Here is a 23,602-nt window from a genome sequence, read left to right as displayed (position 1 = left end):
GAACAAATTGTTGCAAAACCATTGGACATTATTGAAAAACCCAGTTACACAAAAGTTACAAGGAAGCCATGCATCGAACATCGAACTCATCACTGCGAAGAGTAGTCTGAGAGGCAGAAAATTGTTGGGTTGCATGAATAAATAAAACAACAACAATACTGCTGTTTTTCTTTGAAATTTGTGAAGGTGTCTTCTTTGTGTTTGTTTCCCCATTTTATTTATGCTGCTAGAGGAAAGTTAAATGATCAGAGATACAAAAATGTGGACTCAAAGAAATGTCAATGTGAATGTTCTCTCTTTCAAAATAAAGATAATTCAGCCACATTGAACTCACCTTCAAAGGAGGTCAAGCCGTTCGTTGCTGTTCCTGAGATCTTGTACAGGTCTGAACGTTTATCTTTCACACTTAATTTTTCTGAGGGCCGAAGCAGACGTTTGTTAAATCTCACGATTCATTAGGTCACTTTAATGATTGAAGAATTAGTATTTCCATTCGTTGAAGAAGAAATTGGATCAGGTAAATACTTGCCTTTTCGATGTGCTGCATACATGTTGTTGACTCTGAAAAAATAAAGTAAGGGCTTGTTAAGATGCAAGACATGTTTCACTCATGTAAAAGTAAAATACTCCATTACAAGTAAGAGTCCTACGTTCCTCCACTACATTTCCCTAAAAGTAGTTGAATAGAAGTGTAAAGTAGAAAATGGAAATACTCAAGAATTTTCTAACTTTTACTTAAGTACAGTACTTGAGTAAATGTACTTACACACAGTTTATGCTTACCTATTCCTTCTTATCATATTATACACAATTGTTCCACACACAGTTGCAATGATTAGAAGACATCCAGCTGTTATGACTGTAGCTCTCCCAGCAGCAACTGAGCAGTCACAGTCTGAAAAATCTGAAAAAATAACATGCAGAAAATCCTTAATGCATTTCTCCTAAACACAGAGAAAAATACATGTCTCATTAGTACTTGTATGTTTCTTTTTCAGTTAACTTTTTTGTCACATACCTACAACAGTTATCATGTGGCTCACTGTTTGACTCAGCCCTGTAGCAGCGTTCACAGCAGTGCAGGTGTACGTCCCGCCGTCAAAGCCTCTGATGGTCGTTATAACGTACACAGACTCCTGCCTACTGGTTGGCTTTCCATCATACAGCCACGTGAACGTCGGAGCTGGTACCGACATGGTGGAGCAGTAAAGCATCATGAAATCTCCAACACGTACTGATTTAGGTCCTTTGATGGCCATGTTGTCAGGTCCGACTGTAAAAAAACAACAACAAGAGTCAGATTGTTTGACGGCTGTATTCTTGTTTCACGATTTTGGTGATTTTGAATGATAAACTGAAGGATTAAATGGTATTTATGTGCTGAAATAACTACTTTAAAACCTCCTTGGATCAGCTGGAAAATACACTGTCACAGAGCTTATGTTGATGATCATATAGGTGATGGAAATGTAATTGTCCGAGCTTTCAGTGTTTAGGGTGGACATTGCTTTTGAACAACAGCAACTGAAACAACTGAGATTCATATGGAGCTTGAGAGTAATTGTCATCTTAAATCATGGTAGGTTTGTGGCACAAATCCTTTTGTCATAAACTCACATTGGATGAAAAGATTCACCGGTTGGCTGCTTCCACTGGTGGCACCATTCGACACGCTGCACCAGAACGGTCCCTGGTCGTAGCGGGTCACATTAATTATAGTGAGAGTGGATCCTCCATCAGTGAGCTGAACTCTGTCACTTTCTTTAACCTCAGAGCTGCCGTTCAGCCAGAGGAAAGAGGGAGAGGATCCAGAGGAGGAACAGGAGAGACTGATGGAGCTGCTGAACTCAAACAATTGTGTGTTGTTTGAAGTCACCACCACATTGGAGACTGGTGCTGTGAGTTATAAGTAAAAAGAGACTAGCAGCAAGTCAAGTATTCAAAACTTTAAGCCATTGTGTTGTAACCATTTAACATATCCTAACTTACTCTGTATAGTTACAGCTGCAGGATGAGATGTTTGATTTCTCAGGGTTTTGTTGTTGAAGGCCTGGCAGCTGTAGTTCCCACTCTGACTCATCTGAATGTTCATCAGTCTGAGCTCTGAGGTCTCCATTTAGAAACCACTGAAACAGGGCAGGAGGTCTGGAGTCTGCTGAGCACATCAGGCTGGTGTTTGCTCCTTCCTCAAAGTATTGTTGCGACGGAGATATTGTTAAATTTATATTTTCTGGGCCATCTGGGGAAAAAGATATGAAACCGTTTAGTCACCAATAAAAAAACAGTAGCTTTTAGAAAAGCTGCATATTGCATGGAGCTTGGCTCAGTGTGAAGAGGTCATTACTGTTAAGTATGTTCACATGGCAAACTGCATCATTAAACTAAATACAGCTGTCGTTTACTCAGCGGCAGCCAAACACAGTAGCAATCAAACAGCAAGGAGCACAATAAGTAATTTAGACAAACCCACTCCTGATGTGATGGTTGTTATAATTATGAATCAAGATGCAAAATGTAAAGGTCTGTGTGGGATGTGCATTCAGACGCTGTAACATCAGAGAGTACTCACAGCTGATGTAGAGTTTCACTGGATTGCTGGTGTAATTACTAAAATTATTGAACACATGACAAATGAATGGTCCCTGGTCGTAGCGGGTCACGTTAATTATGGAGAGAGTGGAGCCTCCATCGGTGAGCTGAACTCTCTCGCTGGCTGTAACATTAGAGCTGCCGTTCAGCCAGATGAAAGAGGGGATGATCCAGAAGAGGAGCAGGACAGACGGACAGAGCTGCTGAGCTCTGACAAATCTGTGGCGTTGGGAGTTATTACAACGTTGGAGACTTGTGCTATGGGAAGAAAAAAACAAAAATAAATGTTGGCACTGATCAATTGCTCTTGTTCTGTTTCTGCAGCAAGATTACATTCAGCTAAGCATATGAAATTGTGTACCACTTGTCAAACAATACAACAAACAGTCTCAAAAACTATTATTTCTGCTTATTTAAGCCCTCAGCTACAAGAAGTCATCATTCCCCCCCAACTTACACCTTAGTACAGAGACAACTGACGGCTCAGATGTTTGATTTCTCATCGTTCTGTTGTTGAAGGCCTGACAGCTGTAGTTTCCACTCTGACTCATCTGAATGTTCATAAGTCTTAGCTCTGGTTCAGTATCAGACAGCAGGTCTCCATTCAGAAACCACTGAATCCTGGCTGGAGGGCCTGAGAGAGCTGAGCAGGTCAAGGTGACGTCTGAACCTTCGTCATAGTATTCTTGTGACGGAGATATTGTCAGATTGATATTTTCTGGGCCAACTGCAGCAAGAAAACACAAGAAGATATGGTCACCAATAAAATACATGGAGGAAGCAAAAAAAATAATCACAGATAAATTATGTTAATAGCTTGAACAAGCTGGTTAGTCACTCACATATGATGAGGTTTACTGGATCACTGGTGCTGTTACTGAAATGATTAATCTAGGGTGACCATATTTTCATTTGGGAAAACCAGGACACCTTGTCGGGGGGTTGAAGGTGGGGCGGGGCGGGAGGGGGGTGGCTGGGGGTGGGCGGTCATGTGGAGGATGCTGCTGCTTTAATAGTATTTTATTATTATTCAATTATACCGGTATATTATATTATATAGATAGAACAAGATATTTACAGTTGGTTTATTAAAAATGCTTTTCAGTAAAAGTCAATAACAATAACTCCAATAACAAATGATAATTTTATTCAAAATGTATTTATTCAAAATGCTTGAGTCAACAATTCCTGTAATGAATGAACAGCACAATGAAAGAAATAATGTCGCGTCTGAGAAAGTACTGTGTGATCGAGCTAGCACTACCCTCGCCTCGGACAGCTGTTTTGTGCTTCTCGGTGTCCAGGTGGATTTTCAGATCTCCTCCATTGGACACCGAGACATATGTGCCTGCTTTGCACACTGTGCACAAGGCTTCCCATTTGTCTCGACCCGGTCTGAAAGCCGGGAAACTCTTTAGTAATTCGTCGGTAAACGAGCACTTGCGCTTCGGCATGTTGCTTGCGTATGACTGACAGTCACGTTGTCTACGTTCTGATTAATAGGGCTGACAGCATAGGGGCGGGGATTAGGCTACGTCGCACGCAGCGCCGTGGGCAGTGCCCTAGTGCATGTAAATGTAATGGTCCAAAGAAGGTAATTTTAAAAACCAGGACATTTCCTCACTTTCTAAAAATAACCCGGGACACCCGGGACAGGACGTGAAATACGGACATGTCCCGGGAAATACGGACGTATGGTCACCCTAATTAATCACATGACACCTGAATGGTCCCTGGTCGTAGCGGCTCACGTTAGCAATAGTGAGTGTGGAGTTTCCATCACTGAGCTGAACTCTGTCGCTGGTTTTAACCTCAGAGCTACCGTTCAGCCAGAGGAAAGACGGAGAGGAACCAGAGGAGGAGCAGTAGAGAGTGACAGAGATGCTGCTGGACTCCAAAATGTCTGTGGTGCTGGCATTTACCTTTACATTGGATACTGGTACTGTGGGGAAACAAAACTATTAATAAGCTTTTGCACGGTTTAAATGATGAGAACATTTCTAGCCCTTAAAAAGCACAATGAACAAATGTATTAGCGCTGTTAAAAACCTCAACCTACCCATTACAGTTACAGCTGCAGGCTGAGATGCAGTTTGACCAAGTGTCATTGTTTCAATGTTTTGACCACAAGTTTATAGTGATTGTTACACAAGTGATGTTTTTATTGTTTGTCTTTTTAATTATTATTGTTATTCTAAGATACACTTCATTGAGTTCACACTTTGCCAATGCATATAATACAAGGGTACACATCTTTCTGACCCCATCACTACTACATCCACTAAACTCCTTAATTCAAACTTACCCAATACAGAGACAACTGAGGGCTGAGTCATTTCATATCTCAGGGTTTTGCTGTTAAAGGCTTGACAGCTGTAGTTCCCACTCTGACTCATCTGAATGTTCGTCAGTCTGAGCTCTGGTCCAGTATCGGACAGCAGGTCTTCATTTAGAAACCACTTATACAGGGCAGGAGGTCTGGAGACGGCTGAGCAGGACAGGATGATGTCTAACCCTTCCTCATAGTATTCTTGTGAGGGTGATCGCTTCAATAGAGTATTTTCTGGGCCGTCTGCATTGTGCGACACATGGAAAGTCAACAAAAGAGAGTCACAAATATAAATTTAAGTAACTTTGGAAGAGTAGTAGGGGGTGTGCATCGCTCATAACTGTTTTGTACCAGTCAAAATAAGAAGTACCTCATTATCATAGTAGCTGCAGTGATCACCTGCTCAGTGACCAAAGCATCAACAAGTTACGAGTAAAAGCTTTTTACATTTTGCTGTTATTTATGTCAATGTAAAAATGTTAAGCTCTTGGATTTGAAGGAACATGCATCAATAGAGCATTTGTGTTTGTAACTCACAGCTGATTAAAAGGTTTACTGGATCACTGGAGCCATTACTGATTGGATTAAACACATGGCACCTGAATGGTCCCTGGTCATAGCGGGTCACACTGACTATAGTGAGATTGGCGCCTCCATCACTAAGCTGAACTCTGTCACTGGCTGTAACCTCAGAGCTGCCGTTCAGCCAGAGGAAAGAGGGAGAGGATCCAGAGGAGGAGCAGGACAGACGGACAGAGCTGTTCTCCACCAAGTCTGTTTTGCTGACAGTTACCACCATGTTAGAGACTGGTGCTGTGGGTTTAGATGAACAAAGAACAATTCATCAAACTCAGGTTTTATTGAACTGATAACAATATTACATAAGCAAAAGGCTGCAGGAAAGATACGGTGTAGGTCAGAGTCATAAAGAATAGCTGTGGAAAGATTTAGCTACTCCAATTATGTGATATTGATATTGATATCAGTTGAAACATAGTATAGTATTTGACTTGTCGGAGTAGTTTAACATAAGCAGTTGATGTTGAGAAGGTACATTCTCTTGACTTCTGGCATTTCATCAGTTTTGAAATGATGACATATTTGATTATGTGGTCATTGCATGTGAGTTGAAGTGTCACTTTAAAATGGTTGATTCCTTTTGAAGGAACAAAATCTGGAAAAAGTCAGTTTTCTGTCTGTTTTAGTTCAACCGTGTTGCATCAACATACCATGTACGACAAGTCTGCAGTTTCCTTTCTGCTGCTCTGCACCATTCGTTAAAATGAGGATGGTGTATTCTCCGCTGTCGCTAAGGCTCAGATTCCTCAACACCAGAGATCCGTTAGATCTGAAGAGGGTGATCCTGTCCGTGTACTCCGGTTCAATTATGTCTACATTACTTGAGGTTATTATAGCAGAATTAGTACCGTTGAGATCAGTAAAACTCCAGGTTACTATCAGGAATGGTGTTTCTGGTGGAGTCACTGTTGTGGGGAATATCACCGTCCCTCCAACAGCCGCATTAAGAATGTCTGGTAGCAAACCATCTGCGTGGCTTGAACCTGAAGGAGAAGATTACATTATTAGAATAAATGTTACTAAGACTTAGATAACAATGCGCTGTCAATCACTTGAATGTAATCAAATTAAAAACTAGCCTATTGAAGACACCAGGAAGATGCATCCAACCAAATCCAGCCAACAAAACTATATAAAACCAGATTAGGTGTTAGTTTTTTAAATCTTGTCTGTGTAATCGAGAGTCATATTTACATGAAAATGTTATGTAACCAATACCATGAGATAACTGAAATATTGGTATAAAAAAAAAAAAACAATAGAGAATAGAGTTTGTCCTATGCCATGTCAATTTCTAATGATTAAATATGAACTTAAACATGTGCATTTAAAGACTTTTCTTTTTATGTTGTAGTCTGTTAGATCCAACTGTGACCTGCACGGCCTCAAAAGTAAAAAAAGGATTAAAGATAAACAGAAGCTTTGATATCACACGGTTAACATTTAAAACTATAATACCCAATTAAACTATAATAACCATTTATAGCAATCACCCTTGTCAAAAAAATATTCAGAACCAGCTCTTAAAATGTAATTGAGATTAACTGAATAATCATGACCTGACTAAGGAGTTGTGAGTGAAAGTGTTTATACAAGTCTTAATTTCTCACCTGAGATTGCTCCTAAAATGATCAACAGTTTCACAGATGTTTCCATATCTCCTGCAGCCTCTAGGCGCATACAAAGTGTTTTCACAGAGGAGGTGCAGTGAGTGAGTATGTGTGTTTGAGGGGAGGGGCAATTGACCTCTGTTACAGCCTTGACTTCTTTTGTGGTGCCAAACTCATCGTGTACATGACAGCAGTAATAACCAACAAGTAAGACCCATGCAATTTATGTGCAAAGTCCTTGGAGGGTGTTATTCCTATTATGTGATTTGGTCATAATTAGATTAATAAACAAACTTAAATTGCTCTCATATCAATCAACAACAAAATTCTAATAAAATCCAGAACAGAGTGTTATTTGTTGTTAAATAATTAAAATACGACAAAATTAGCTTTAAAAGCTTTTAAAATAGGAAAGCAAGTGATTAAAAGGAACTGTACTTCGAATAATAACATGAAACGGAGGAGAAAAAGCAAAACCCTGTGTCTGCGTAATCTAAAGTAGTTCTCTTTGGGAATTTAAATATTTGGATATTATGTTAACATAGTCATCTTGTTTCTCTCATTTGTTTCAGTAACCTGTATTGCTTTAATGTGCTGCATTTTGCTCACACTGTCAGTGTTTTTGCTTCATTTTTTGATTATATAAAATGTCTGTCAATGCACATAAACTACAGTTACTGTACTAAATCTATATTTTTGATTCAACTTTCATTCAACAGCTTCAGCCTTGTTTTTATTGTTGAACTCTGCTTTGAGCAAGAGACAAAAAGTTATTTCTTTTTAGCTAAAAACAACTGAATATATGATGCTGTTATACCATAGATAAAACATAAGGTTGGATCGTTTTTTTGTCAATCCTACAACAAATGCCTTAATAAAACCTAGTTCAAATGTATCTTGCAGTAATGATGAAGAAAACTGTTGATTCCCTTGCTCCTTTTTCCTTTATCTACTTATAGAGTCATGTGTTCATTTAATCAGGTCTGTAGTGCTACAATTTTAACAGCAGGTTTTTTCCAATATATAACAGTTTTCTATATTTTATGTTGATAATAGCGGATCTGGTGGCACAAAGGTCGTGCACCCTGACATTTTCTCATGCAGTCAAACTTTTACTCCCTCAGGTGTGTTGCAGCCTGGACAATATGTTACACTGATATGATGAATTTATAACACAATTATGATAAAGTAATAAAACCAGATGCTGGACATGATCTGCTGGTGTGATGATTTAACAATTGAGAGATATTTCACATTGGAAATCAGTCATGTAGTGTCAAATTTACTACTTGCATTCAGAAGCAGTTTGTCATCTCTGTTTACTTCCAGCTGTGAAACACAACAGCTCATCTGCTAATCAGCTTGTCCACTTTAAGAAAATCACAGAGCAGTTTGTTTCACGACGTGGCTGGTCAGAGGCATACTGTGGTGTTTGGGTGGTACTTGGAGGTACACCCTGCTGCTTACACATTCATTTTGATAGGAAGTTTTGATAAATATTTAAACTGGTTGTGATATGAAAATAAGTCATAATAGTCAGATTCCAGAGACACTGTTTTTAAAATTAAAATTAAATATATATGTTAATTGCATTCTGTGAGTGCTGTGCCTTAGTGGGATAATGAGGTAGGGTACTATGATTTTTTTAAGAAATGATTTTCTGACTATTTTGGGCTTTGTACGTGAGGAGAAGGATTTTAAATTCTATTCTGGATGTTAAAGAAGCAAAACACTAGGCTCAGTTGTTCCCAATTGCCACCAATGATCCCCTGCCATCAGGTACATAAAGAGACACGACATATTGGCATGGAAGGGCGGGTGTAGTCATACCGTTATGACCTTATTAGAATTTCTAATGAATAGAAGTCAATGGAAGCTCGCTACTTCCCAAACACGTGCATCTTTGCTAAAATCTCAAAACACTTGAGCATTAACTGTGTCACGCTCTGGCGGTACTTATCTGAAAAAGCACCGTTAACACTAAAACCTTCTTAATAGATTTTTAAAGTAGTTAATTGTGCTGTTTGAAAAAAATGCCTAAATGAAGCAATAATATTGCTAAATTGGCATCATTGTGTGGATACAGATTATATTATCTTGAAAAGCAAGTTAATCTTTAGTTTTCATCTATAATTTTCCTAATCCTTAGACTTGTTTTTGTTTTTCATGACTTAAATGTTTCAAGTCCTGCATTTAGTCCCAGCCTTAAGCTGCATTGCTATATGCACCCTCAATTAGACCAACACAAGTCAATGTAACTTAGTAAGTGCAGGACTCTCTGGTCAAAAGGTAACTAACCCAAAATGGGCTTCGAATGTATTCTAAAAAAGTTGCTGTGAAGTCCACTTGGGTTGAGGTAGGTTGAGAGTTTATGGCAGCAGCTTGCAGGCACACCCTTGTGGAACAAAAAAAAAAAAACGAATGGAAAGTACATGATGGTGTTCATTAACACAACAGAATCTGATAGAGAATTTTAATAAAAGTTTATTATAGTGGCAATTTGATTAGACGTTATCAGGCTTCAGTCACCTTTAAAGAACATCAAACACTTTATCATAGTTTATATAACACCTGAGTAGTGTCAAGACTAATTTACTGTATTAAAGCTGAATCTGTAAGCAGTAATAAGAAGATAGCTGGAATTTCTGCTTTGTTCTCTGAGAGGCATCATTACAACAATTTGCGATACTTTGGTTGTCTTAATATACAGTTAATAGAAAAATTGAGACAGCTGTTAAATGTGAAGGATCGCTGGTTTGTAATTTTATCATTCACATCTTTATTTTATGTGAACATACAATTTAAAGAGACACAGCGAAAATGCTTAACACAGATACATTATCCCAAAAAAGACAATTGCAGATTGGAAATGAGCAAGCTTGTCTCCAAGGACAAAATGCAGTCTTTAGACCGACATGAGTGCCACCGTGGTCAGGACAGTGCAAAACATCATGGACATAGAACCAGTTATTGGAATAGAGGAGTCTGGATCAGAAGAGAAAACAATTACTCTGTATTTTCCATTTGCCATCACATATCAGTATCAAAGTTACTGTAGAGAGTTATGAATGAGAGCTTTAAATACCACGCAGTGTGTGGAACACAGAGGCTTCCAGACCAGTGATTGGGTTACGGGCCGTGCAAGTGTACTTCCCCAGGTGCCTATTTTCCATCTCATGGATGTAGTGTACAGAGCCCTGCATCGTCATGTGTTTGAACGTCCAGAAGAAGGATGCCTTTGGTAGGGAGTCAGCAGAGCAGCTCAGAAACACACTCTCTTCAAGTTCTGCTCCTATCGGAGTCTGAACAATTATTGGTTTGTCAGGTCCATCTGAAAAGATGAGGAAGAAGATCATGATTATAAAGAGACTGGAGAAAAAATATTTAAAAAAATGTATAAGCAAATTTGTAAATGTGAAAAAAAAGTGCTGTGGCATAATAAAGTACAATTAAAAGTACTTACAGTAGACTTTAAGTCTGCAATTTGCCGTGTCAAAACTGAAATCGTTGCTGACATTACAAAGAAACACTCCAGTGTCGCTCCTTTTTAAGGTGCTGATGGACAGCACTCTGTTGCCATCGTGAAAGCTGAGTCCGTCTCCGGAAACCAGAGGTTTGCTGTCCTTCAGCCACACACGAGAGGTGAGGCCGTCAGCGTGGCAGGTTAGGTTCACAGAGGTTTTACCTTCGATTAGGTTTTCTGTGGGGCAGGCCATGGTGGGTTTCGACAGTTTGGCTGTGCACAAAAATTGAATGGAAAGACACATTCTTAAAAAAGACATGTGTAAATAGCATCTGATATTTTCTGTCCAATTTCGTCGATATTACTCAAGCATTATTTTAAATACGACGTCAGATTAATGACGTCTAACTTACTCAGCACCTCCAGTTTAGCAGTTCCTTGAATCTGCCCCGCTCCGTAAGGGATGATGATTAACTCATATTCCCCGCTGTCTTTTTCAGTCAGGTTTGTTAGCACCAGAGACCCAGTGGATTTATCCAGGGTGATCCTGCTCTCATAGCCTGATCCCACTACATCTACACTGGTTGAGGTTATTACATTGGTGGTACCATTGAAGCTCCATGTTAGTGCCAGAAATGGTTCAGCTGTTGGATTTACGGATGTTGTGAAGGTCACACTCTCCCCTGTTGCTCCACGAAGCAAGTCAACAGTGAGCACACCCGCTCCATAGCAGAGACCTGCTGAAACAATTAGTGGTTAGCCTACATTTGACAACCTCTAGTTGAATTGATGTAAAAAAAATAATTCTAATGCATTTCTTACCTGAGGAGAGGATCACAAGTATGGTTGACCTGAGAAATGTATAGCTCATGGTGTATTACTCAGTTTGGTCCTCTTCTAATGTCATCTGACCATCTGCCGTCTGTATTTGTGAGATAATCTGCAATAAATGAAACATGTCATCAGTACACAGGCTAGGAAAGTTAATTATTACCTAAATTGTCCTTTTGTTATGGTCGCCCTCCAAACTTTTATAACAAGCTAATAAAAGACAACTGCATGTTCTGAACACAATAAATTATAATTATTATTAATGATTACCTCTTAGTTACTAGTTACTTAATTGATCATGACAAAAGTTTAAAGAACAAGAGTCTTCAGCCACGATAGCAGCTCTGTGATGTTTTTCTGCTTCATTTAGGCATTGCGGGGGGGGAATTGCTAACATTAGCATGCTAACATGTTGTGACGTGGTGATGCTTATTACAATAATATAATTTAAAGTTTTATCTATTCACCATTTTTTAAAAAGAGATATACAGTGTTAGCACTGCAATGAGGACATTTTAAATCAGGCAATTAAAAGTAATACAAAAAATAAAATAGAATATGATACCCAACAATGATACAAATAGCAACAGTTATACCACCACTCAACAGATAAAACACGTTGGAAACAAAAGAGGGTCCAAACACTAATAGTAGATTAATGTTGACCGTAAGGACCATCTCAGTTTACCATGTTAATAGGTACCTGATGAGTAAATATTAAAGGATTTATCTAAATTCAGCCCAAGGAGGACAGGAATGCAACTTGAAATGCACTAAAAGAGTTGGAGTTCAGTAGCTGTTCAAAAAAGCAAATTTCAAGCTGAAAAAAAGCAAAATCGTTTGCTGATGGGTTCCATATTACATTTCAGACAATAAGTTACACTTCTTTTGCTCTCCACTCCAATTAATTGAAATTTATTTAAAATCTCAATATTGCCTACTGCAATTTTCAAATTGCAAAAAGCTTAATTATTTTTTAAAGGCAAGATGTATGTGAAAATACCATTTAAAATGAAATACTGTTGTGCCGCAAAGATGTGCTGGCCTACACATCATATTCAAAAGGCTTGAAAAAAAAAATCATTGTTTGATACAGATCCCAGCGAAGATCACACCAAAATACAAATGATGTAAAAATGATCATTCCCCTTAATATTTTGACATAACATCACAGTTGCAATATCAGTCAAAATAATTGAAAAAAGATATATGTATATATTTTGTAATTGTTCAGCCCTACCAAAATTTGTTTATAGAGATTATTTATTTACCAAACTGCCAGAACAATTAGTTTGCATCACAAACTAGTTGTGGGCGACATTCTTCAGATTTTGGCATTAGAGTGCTTTGCAGATTTAATGAATTTGTCTCATTATTGAGACATTTTGCAACTCAGTGTTTTAGTAGATTATCATTATCACATTAGATAAAGAATCCTATAATAACAGTCCAGAAGGATCATATTTATAAAGAGCACTTTCAAAGTCTAATTAAGCTTTCACCTTTTTTATTCATTGAGGTTGGTCACAACAGGAGGAAAAGAGAATAAAAGCCAGCATTAGATATACATTGTAGAAATGCACAAAGTACACAAAACACAATAAGAATATCTGAACTTCATTCAAAGTTCAAGACTTGGAAACAGTAGATGGACAAAAAATAAATGTTTACTTAAATTTGACTTAATTGCTTTTTCCTTGCTTGTTTTGTCATGATATCATATAATTATTATCATGTCATTATGCAATAGCATAATCTGAATTCTGTTTTAACTAGTATGTTTTGAAGCTTTATATAGATCTCATTTAAAACCACTCAACACCTGAACACATTTTTTTATTCATTATTTAACTGTAATGCATAATCTCCATTCAGAATTGAAAGCAAAGTAACGTGAAATGTCCTCACCTTGTACGTCCAGTCTTGTTTTCCCTTCAATCGGTAGAGCTCCAACTGAAACAATGTTAACGCTGTATTCTCCACTGTCCTCAGGAGTCAGATTCCTGAGCTCCAGAGATGCAGTAGACATGAAGAGGGTGATCCTGCCTTCGTACCCTGGTCCAGTTATGTTGTTAACATTGAAATATATTATGTTCTTATCACCAAATTTCCATTCCACTGTTAGGAATGGTGTTACCGTGGGAGAAATGTTGTGGTGAACATCACTTTATCTCCGACAGCTGCATTCAGAGTGTCTGGCAACACACCAGCTCCTTTTGTCAAACCTGGAGGAGACATTTATGGGGATCTTAAAATGACCAAAAACACAAATCTGCAGCAGAAAAAAACACCTGTTCTCCCTGAAGAAGCTTAAATACAGTACACCTCTGGGTAAGAGACGCATCATGACTATTTTCATAGCTCTGTTGTAGCTTTGAGATAATTTTATTTTTGCTGCAAACAGAAATAAACTCCTGAGTAAAGTTAAGTGATCATCAAATTGCTAAACAGCTGAATTAGCTGATATGTTTGCATAGCAGATTGTCAGATAAATTGCATAGAAACTCCTCTTTGACCCTCTATGTTAGGAAAATGTGTGACTTCCCACTGATATTTAGAATACAGCAACTTGAATAATTAAGTGAATTTTATCTGCTGTATCATGTGGTACGAGCTCACCTGAGATGGACATCAGGATGATGAAGTGTATCACAGCTTTTTCCATTTCTTATGCAGTATCCTCAAATATGACAATAGAAAAAAAGGATCACACTCCTTCACTTTGCTTTGTTGATTTCCGTGTAATGTGTGCCTATTTCAAGATATGAAGGTAGTACAAGGAAGTACTGTGCAGTGGGGTTTTCCGTCATCATACCTCTGTTAACGATCAACAATAGTGCAAAGTAATTGAATCTTTCAATGTACAAAAAACACAACTTTGAAAACAATTAATAATTAAAGTACTTTTGTAAAGGAGTTAGAATTTATTCAAATAGCAACAACTACCGCTGTTTGACATCATTAAACAGTCATGGGTCTATTCAGAGAGACCCTGTTTTAGATATGAGGTGGCAACATTACATTTGATACTTTTGTTCCGTCAGGTTGCTGATGGAAAGACACAATCATTGTTCACAATCGGTTTGATTAAATAATCCAGTATCCTGTTCTGTAAGTGATGAAGTCGCATACAGTGTGTGGCATGTTGTAGTTCTGTTGTTTTAGGTATTGTTAGCCATATTAGAGTCTCTGTGGCAATGTTAGTCTGTTGTTTGGTTGGTTGGTCGACCACTTTGATTTGGACAAAAAATGGTTAAAAAAAAAAAAAAAAAAAAGGTTGATGGATTGCTATAAAATTGAAAGTTGAAATTTTGTCCAGACATTCATGGCCCCCAGAGAATGTAAACATACACACACAGACTGAGTGCTGCTCTGACTTTCCTCTGGCGCCACCGTGAGGAGGACATTTATATTTTTAGTGAAATATCTCAACAACTGTTAGATGGACTGCCAGACAATTTGGCAGGTATCTTCTGACTTTTTGTCTTGTGCCACCTGCAGGTCATCTTCTTTTTCTCTTTTATACTGTGAATTTTTTTAAGATCACCATGATGCATTGCAACAAAATGAGGTTGAAATTTATGGTTACTATTCTGATATCTTTATTTGGTACCACTCTTCTTTATAATTTTATAGGGACTAAAATAACTCACGAATAAAACATTCTCAAATGCAAATAAACATAAAAAACCTGCAGGCAACACAACGAAAGGGAAAAAATGTCATAAAAGCTGAATTAATCTTCAGAAACTAGAGGTTTGGAATGATTCAAACATTCATGCATGTGTTAAATGATGCTTACTGCTCCTTACCATTTTTTTATTTCTCCTTTCGTCACTTAATAGATGTCTTATTCCACCCTTGTTCTGCACAATTAATTGAAATTTACTTAAAATCTCAATATGGCCAACTGCAATTTTCAAATTGCACGAACCTTAATCATTTTCTAAAGGCGAAATGTATGCTTGTGCCGCAAAGATGAGAAATATATATAATTATATTATATGAGAATAATGATGTAAAAATGATCATTCCCCTTATTATTTTTGACATAATATCACACTTGCAATATCAGTCAAAAATAATTGAAAAAAGATATATGTATATATTTTGTAATGTTCAGCCCTACCAAAATCTTGTAGATATTATTTATTTACCAAACGGCCAGAACAACTACAGTTTGCATCACAGGAGGGCGACATTCTGCAGATTTTGTCATTAGAGTGCTTGGCAGATTTAATGGATTTGTCTCATTCAGACATTTTGCAACTCAACGTTTTAGATTATCAGTATTAACTTCAGCAAAAGTCATATAATGAAACCTGCCATAGGATAATAATTATAAAGGGCACTTCCAAAGTCAAATTAAGCTTTCACTTGTTTTATTTATTGGCTGTTGACAGTAAATGAGGAAATGTCAAATGTATCAAGCTTTACTTTAAACACAATTTCCACAGTTGTCTGACCATTGTATTTAAAAGACTGTTACATATTCAGTTGCTGTTAAATCCATCTGATGTAAAAAAAAAAACCCTGCAATTGTCCATATTATTTTAATAAATGTATTTTTTACATATAAGTTGCAAAATGTCTTATCCACACCCCATTTTGTTCAATGTTGAGGTTGGTCATAACAGGAGGGAAAAAAAATAAAAGCTAGCATTAGATATACATTGTAGAAATGCAAAAAGTACACAAAACACAAAAAGAATACCTGAGTAACTTCATTGCTTTAATTGCAAACACATTAGTAATAGCAGAACAAGAAATGTTTGAAAAATTGTCAAAGTACAATAAAAGACAGCATAGATATTTACAAAAAAAAAAAAACTCACAAGTTATTAAGCCCTATGGAGATTTTCATTCTGTTTCAGTCCTTTCACATTCATAGGATTGTTTCACGATGAGGTTTTTCAGCAAAATAACAGGAGAGCGAATATTGGAATTGCTTGCTTGCTTTTGACAGGAAATGCAGCAGAAATGCTACTGTTGCTCTCCACTGGATGAGTAAATGGCAAATGTTTTGATGAGACATTAGCCAAAACTGGATCAATAAGGTGAAAATATGTCATGGCTGCTAAATTTGTTATCTTGTTATGAAGCTCTTCGTCCTCCAAGTGGCCTGCTGGACAATACGTGAAAATCATCATCTGATCATCTGTATGTTATAATGAGTGGTCAGTAAGTTTTGGCCTATAGTAGGATCTTTAGATAAACTACGTAGAATCATTGCTACGGAAACATCTTGGTGCTTTGTCCTTCAAAATGCATTCATCCATGTATTACAAATTCTGAATAATTAGTTCAAAATTCACCTTTTAAGAGAAAGATGAATGTTGACTTTATAAGTTTTCATAACACAAGATGCAACTCAAAATTCAACTGTAACCTGTGTTGTGTTTGGGTAGAACTTTCTAAAATTACATAAAATAAATTTCTCAACTTTAATATAAGATTGTTTACTGATTAAAATTAATGCAGCAATAATGCTAAACAATTCAATTCTTACATCAGCTTTTCATTTTTTGATGAAAATAATTACAATTGTTATTGTGAATGATGTGTTAAGAATGTCATTCATGTATTACAATAAATCTTTATTGTCTATTGTTTTGAATACTTTAAGTCTAGTGTAATATAGATTAGATTAAAGTTAGTTTTAAGTTAGGTGAACTCTAATGTCAGTCTCCTGTTAATACATGATGAAAGGCAGAAATGTCTGAATGGTAATAAAGGCTATTCTCTTACTCACTTGTTTTTATAATAATACCACACTCCACCAGCCTAAAACTATTCCAGCAATGGCACCAGCTGAAAGACCTCCAGACCCGCCTGAAATGTAAAAAAAATAAAATCACATAACCAAATTGATTTTGCAATATCAGCTATTTGTAAACTCATAAACAAAATCACAAGTGAGGTGAATGCAAAATACATCAGAATATTTGACCCTCACTAAGTAAAATGATCCTGTCAAAACAAATTAGCAGAGTTTTGCATCCTCTTTGGGCGAAAAGGCGCAAAAAAAGAAAAAGAAGTTCATGTTTATCAGGACAATAAAGATTACAAGTAAAGAGATGATGACAAGTTTGAAAATAAGAAATAAAATCTGGGGGTGTGGAGTTAGAAGATGTACCGGACTTCTGTAGTCCTCATCTCTGCATGAAGCTAGCAGATTGATGCTACATTAGCTGCTACGAGCATAGCAAATCTAAATATCTATTGATGGTTGAGTTGTACTGTGGGTAATGTAGGCATTTCAAGAAAAGGAAAGCTAGAAATATATATTTTTTAACTTTGCTTCTTCATTGTTTTTTTCTTCAACTGTCCATAGTGAGTCACATAGTTGTTAACTGTAGAAATGTAATGCTGAACTCTGATCTATAAAAAACATCTTTATGAAGCCTGATACTCTTAAGATAATCAGTTGATAACATTGTGTGATGATCACAATACTCAAGGCTATCGACAAAATCTGAATTCAACACCATCTTGGTACCTGTTACAGACAGTCCATGGGTCGCTGATGATTTTCTCCCAGTTATATGATTCATCACTTCACAGATGTAGTTGCCATTATCCGAAGGTTCAGTGTTTTTTTTTGTCAAAACAGAAGAATCGTGTATCTCTGTCCCTTTCAGTATCCAGGTGTAGGTAGCAGGTACGGACTCAGCAGAGCAGGTTAATGTTAAGGTATCTCCCCAAGGTATCTCACTTGGACCGTTGATTTGAACATTTTCTGGTCCAACTGAAAAACAGATATTTGTAAAGATCTTAAAGCAATTAGAAACATGTTACAGACCTACAACCAATCAGTAGTAAACTGTTATATAAGTCAGTCATCATTTTGAACAATAAATGTATATGTATATGTATAGTTTGTTACCTACAGGAAACAACCATGGTGTATTTAGCTTCATTCTGGCTGAAGGTGTTGCTGACTTTACAAACATAATCTCCATTGTCTTTTTTACTCAGACTGTTAAAAGACAGCACTCTGTTGTTGTCGTAAAGTGCCACGTTGTCATCCGGAGTCAGATTTAAGCCGCCCTTCATCCACTCTCTGGTAAACACAGAGCCAGCAGCATCACAGGTTAAGATGAAAGAGTTCCCTTCAATCGGCGAGTTGGTTTCTGTGATAGAAACCTTTGATATTTTCCCTGTTGGGCAAAATATGGGAAAAGGAACAAAATTAACTGTAAATTGACTAAAGTAAATAACATTAAAGGAACTTGCAAGACGCAAACCACTGATCCCTGAATCAGGTATATAACATACCAAGTGTCAGACTGTCCACACTCAGAGACTGTCAAACACAGTTTTGAAGAATCTATATTTTAGAAATATCATCTATTTGAGAGGAACAAACCATTGATATCTAGAAAGATAGTGTAGAGTAGCACCACAGTTTTTAACAATCGACTCAAAACAGCGGACAGATGCAGTTTGACCAAGTGTCATTGCCTCAATGTTTTGACCACAAGTCTATAGCGATTGTTACACAAGTCATTTTTTTATTTTGTCTTTTTAATTATTATTGTTCTAAGATACACTTCATTGAATCCACACTTTGCCAATGCATATAATACAAGGGTACACATCTTTCTTACCCTATAGCTAATATATCCACTAAACCTCTTAATTCAAATTTACCCAATACAGAGACAACTGAGGGCTGAGACATTTCATATCTCAGTTTTATTGTTAAAGGCTTGACAGCTGTAGTTTCCACTCTGACTCATCTGATAGTTCATAAAGATAAAGAGATAAAGTCTGTGATCAAACTACATTACTGTAAATATTTTACAGTTTATTAGCATTTACAAGGGGAACGTGGTTAACTATGACTGACCTCAGTTTGTGTATTAGTCATATTTTCTAGCCACAACGTTTGCTGTGTTACCGGCCACTCCCAGAAGTATTTTTGTATGACTTCAAGCATTTTTATTTCTGAGCCTCAGTTGTCTCTGTACAATCAACAATTGCATACCTATCTTGAGTGCAAAAGTTTGTATGTATTGTTATTTTTGTTCCACAAATGCTAATTCAACCTTTTCAATTTACAGTTAGGGTAGACAGGTTTTTTGGTGTCATTGGGAAAAATATCCAATAAACTTTCAGCATATTGTGATAAAAAAATGGCCTGAGAGTAGAATATAGTTCTGCTCCTCCTCTTGGCTCTGTTTTCAGGCTTTAGAACACCTAGTGACGCAAGAGTTTTAGCAATCAGAGGTAATTTCAGAGAGAAGGAGTTCCTATAAACTGTTCCACAAATGCAGATGCACCTACACATCCCAGCTGTTGAAAGCCTGTTCCAATGGAAGGAATCTCTGCAGCAAAAGTGGCTTTTCCAGCATTTGCATCAACTGTCTACACTGCAAACAAACCAATAAAAGAAAGATAGACTTCTTAAAAATGGTGACAAAGCGTTTTAGACATGGATGGGCCTTTTGCTAACCTCTTTAGGAGCCACCATTGATTTTGGAATTATCATGTGATGTCACAATAATCCAGCTGCCGTCTAATGGGAGGGGTTTAGCACATAAAAGGGAGAGCTGCAGGAGGAGGTCTCTCGTTGCAAATTCTGACATTTTTAACACTTTAAGAAAGTTTAATTTGATACCATCACAGTTACATCCCCTATTTTTGGCGTCCATATATATTTGAACAAAACCTTTCATTGAAACTTACCCAGTACAGAGATGGCTGCAGGCTGAGACATTTCATATCTCAGAGTTTTGCTGTTAAAGGCTTGACAGCTGTAGTTCCCACTTTGACTCTCCTTAATGTCCATCAGTCTGAGCTCTGGTCCAGTGTCAGACAGCAGATCTCCATTCAGAAGCCACATAAATTGGGCAGCAGGTTTGGAGTCAGCTGAGCAGGACAGGGTGATGTCTGACCCTTCCGCATTGTTTTCTTGTGATGGAGATATTGTGAGAATAATATTTTCTGGGCCATCTGCATGTAGGGGAAAACAAAAGCAAAAAGTTATTCTGCACTACTGCATTATCGTTCACCACGTCACCAGAAGAATAGAAACCTTGGTTCAAAGAAATGTAACAGAACAACCCTGCAATGAACCATTTATAAATGAGTATGTACAATAATTGTGTTGTCATTGTGCTGTAGGTGGTTTGATTCCATAAGGTTGAAAAATATGTTTCTAATACTTTGGACAATAAATGGGGGACAAAATACACAACACAAGGCCACTCCTCACTAAGCTGTTAAAGTCTAAACTTTCTATCTCTGTTTGCATCCAGATGTTGTCAGATAAAGAACTGTGCATGTTAGTTAGTAACTCACAGTTGATGAAGAGGTTTATTGGAGCACTTGTTCCGGTACTGACAAGGTTGGACACCTGACATTTGAACGGTCCCTGGTCGTAGCGGGTCACATTAATTATAGTGAGATTGGCGCCTCCATCGGTGAGCTGAACTCTGTCACTGGCTGTAACATCAGAGCTGCCGTTCAGCCAGAGGAAAGAGAGAGATCCAGAGGAGGAGCAGGACAGACGGACAGAGCTGTTGAACTCCACCAAGTCTGTGCTGCTGGCAGTTACCATGACAGCAGAAACTGGCACTGTGGATGAAAAACAACTTTACAGTACTGGCATTGAATTAATTAGTGCTTTTCCAATCTGCACTTTAAAGTGGTTGTTCTTTAGAATACATTTCCAATGCTCTGTTTCATATGACCTCCTGATTTTGTATGTCTTATCATTTTTTTCTTCTTTGGGGTCATATTTGTTTTTGTTTAATTATCTTGTCATTTTTGTTTTTGTTAAATGTTTTGTCTAATTGTGCTTGTATTGTATAATTGCTGTTGAGGACCCCCTTGAAAACGAGATGGTACAACTCAAGGGGTTATTCCTAATAAAGAGTTTCCATATAATATCATGTAGTCCAATTCACCCTATGACCTTAACACAGTACGACCATAAAACGTCCATCAGTGTCTCAATAAGAGCTACATATGAACAGCAAATTAAGGCAGGACAGTTGTGCAGGAATGCATTTGAGTATACAGGTGTATTTAAAAGACGGTAAACACAGTGTATCCATTAGATGTTTTTTTAACATATTGTTGATATCAGTACTTAGAGCCATACAACATAAAATAAGAATAATGCTCATCAGAATCATTGTTCAAGGGAAATTATTCAAATCTCACAGTTACTGTCTGACTTATAGACTTTGAAATGTCATTATCGGTGAGAACGTATCCCAAAATTGGAATAGAGGTAAACTGAGCATAACAGTTTATTCTTGAACTTGGAAACAGTAGATGGACAAATAGCTAGCAATTTTTCCTTGCTTGTTTTGTCATATTATCATATCATTATTATCACGTCATTGTTCAATAACATAATCTGAATTCTGTTTTAGCTAGTTTGTTTTAAACCTTTATATATAGATCTCATTTAAAACCACTCAACACCTGAACACATTTTTTATTCATTATTTAACTGTAATGCATAATCTCCATTCAGAATTGAAAGTGAAGTAACATGTGAAATGTCCTCACCTTGTACGTCCAGTCTTGTGTTCCCTGTCTTCGATGGTTCCCCAGCTGGAAAAATGGTAACTATGTATTCTCCACTGTCCTCAGGAGTCAGATCCCTGAGCTCCAGAGATCCAGTAGACATGAAGAGGGTGATCCTGCCTTTGTACGCTGGTGCAGTTATGTTGTCAACATTGAAATATATTATGATCTTATTACCAAATCTCCAGTGCATTGTTTGGAATGGTGTTACCGTGGGAGTCAGTGTTGTGGTGAACATCACTTTATCTCCGACAGCTGCATTCAGAGTGTCTGGCAACACACCAGCTGCTTCGGTCAAACCTGGAGGAGACATTTACAGGTCTGAGAGGAACTCGGATAAGTTGAGGAGATTGTTCAAATCGGCCACTGTGACAATATCCTGAATCAGAATCCAAAAGAACACACGAAACAAATCGTTTCCATAATATATAAGTATAGATGTCTATCTATTGAAAACAAACAAGCAATAAAGTTACGGTGGTTGGTTTCAATCTTAAGCATTTGAAGTAGATGACAATTTAAACCACATTATGGAACTAAAGTCTTACAAAGTGAACCATTTAGCGAGAGACCAGTGGGCTGATTATCTATCAGAACAGCCAGTTTAATATTCTGCATCTTAATCTATCAAACACTTTCTAATGAAGCTACACCTTCATCTAATTTTTTATTTATATAAATTTAAGAAATATACATCATATTTCCTAGACCACAGGCTTTAGAGCCAACTATAAATACATTCTTTGTTTCAGCAATTAAGTTACTTTTATAAGTTATGCGAATGGTCTGCTGTCCATGCTGCTATCAAGTCACAAAAGCATGATAGCGACCTCAAGATACGGGCAACTTTCCATGAAAATCTTAACAATTCAACGATTTTTAAAAGTTTAGACAATATAGTTTGAACACTGACATCAGAAGAAAATAACAATTCAAACAACAAGATTGTTACCTGTGAAAGCCACAGCAACTGTACAAAGTAAAGGTAAAATATCCATTGATCTTCCTTTGTGAGGTATAAACAGCTGAGGGAAATGTCACTGATCAAACTTTGACTGTCTTACTAGATGCGAGCCTCCGGCAGCTCTAATTATACGAGTCAGTGAACGCAGAGCTACGTGTTGAGTTACAAAGTGTCTGCATAATGAGATAAACCCACTAAGATGCAGTCATGACCTAAAGCTGCAAGACGTCACCCTCTAGTGGGGTAAATGGGTTTTTATTGACATCCTGAAGGGAAATGAGGAGATGTGAAAACTACTGTTCATTTGATAGTATAATTCATTCATATTAATACATAATTAACTATTAATCAATTCATACTCATTTAGTGTAAACAACAATAAGATTACACATGATGTATGTCAGACAGAGTGGAATAAGACATATTTTAAGTGACTAAAGGAGGAATAAAAAAATGGTAAGGAGCAGTAGACATCATTAAATACATGCATGCATGTTTGAATCATTGTGTGGCATCATGAATAGACAAACCTCGGGTTTCTGCAGATTGATTTAGCTTTTATGAGATTCCATTTCGTTTTTTTGTTGTTTACTTGCATTTGAGAATGTTTGTTTAGTGAGTTATTTTAGTCCCTATAAGATTATAAAGAAGAGTGGTACCAAATAAAGATGTCAGAATAGTAACCATAAATT

At 37.1% G+C, this 23,602-nt stretch overlaps 1 pseudogene; it reads right to left on the bottom strand.

The window, feature by feature from the left end:
• Nucleotides 1-334: 334 nt before the first annotated feature.
• Nucleotides 335-22,259, bottom strand: LOC129116757 (carcinoembryonic antigen-related cell adhesion molecule 5-like; annotated as a pseudogene).
• Between the last annotated feature and the right edge of the window lie 1,343 nt (nt 22,260-23,602).

The sequence above is a fragment of the Anoplopoma fimbria genome, unplaced genomic scaffold (genome assembly GCF_027596085.1).
Source record: "Anoplopoma fimbria isolate UVic2021 breed Golden Eagle Sablefish unplaced genomic scaffold, Afim_UVic_2022 Un_contig_8976_pilon_pilon, whole genome shotgun sequence".
NCBI lineage: Eukaryota > Metazoa > Chordata > Actinopteri > Perciformes > Anoplopomatidae > Anoplopoma > Anoplopoma fimbria.
Note: the sequence above shows the minus strand (reverse complement) of the source record. Positions and strands in the feature narration are given on the sequence as shown.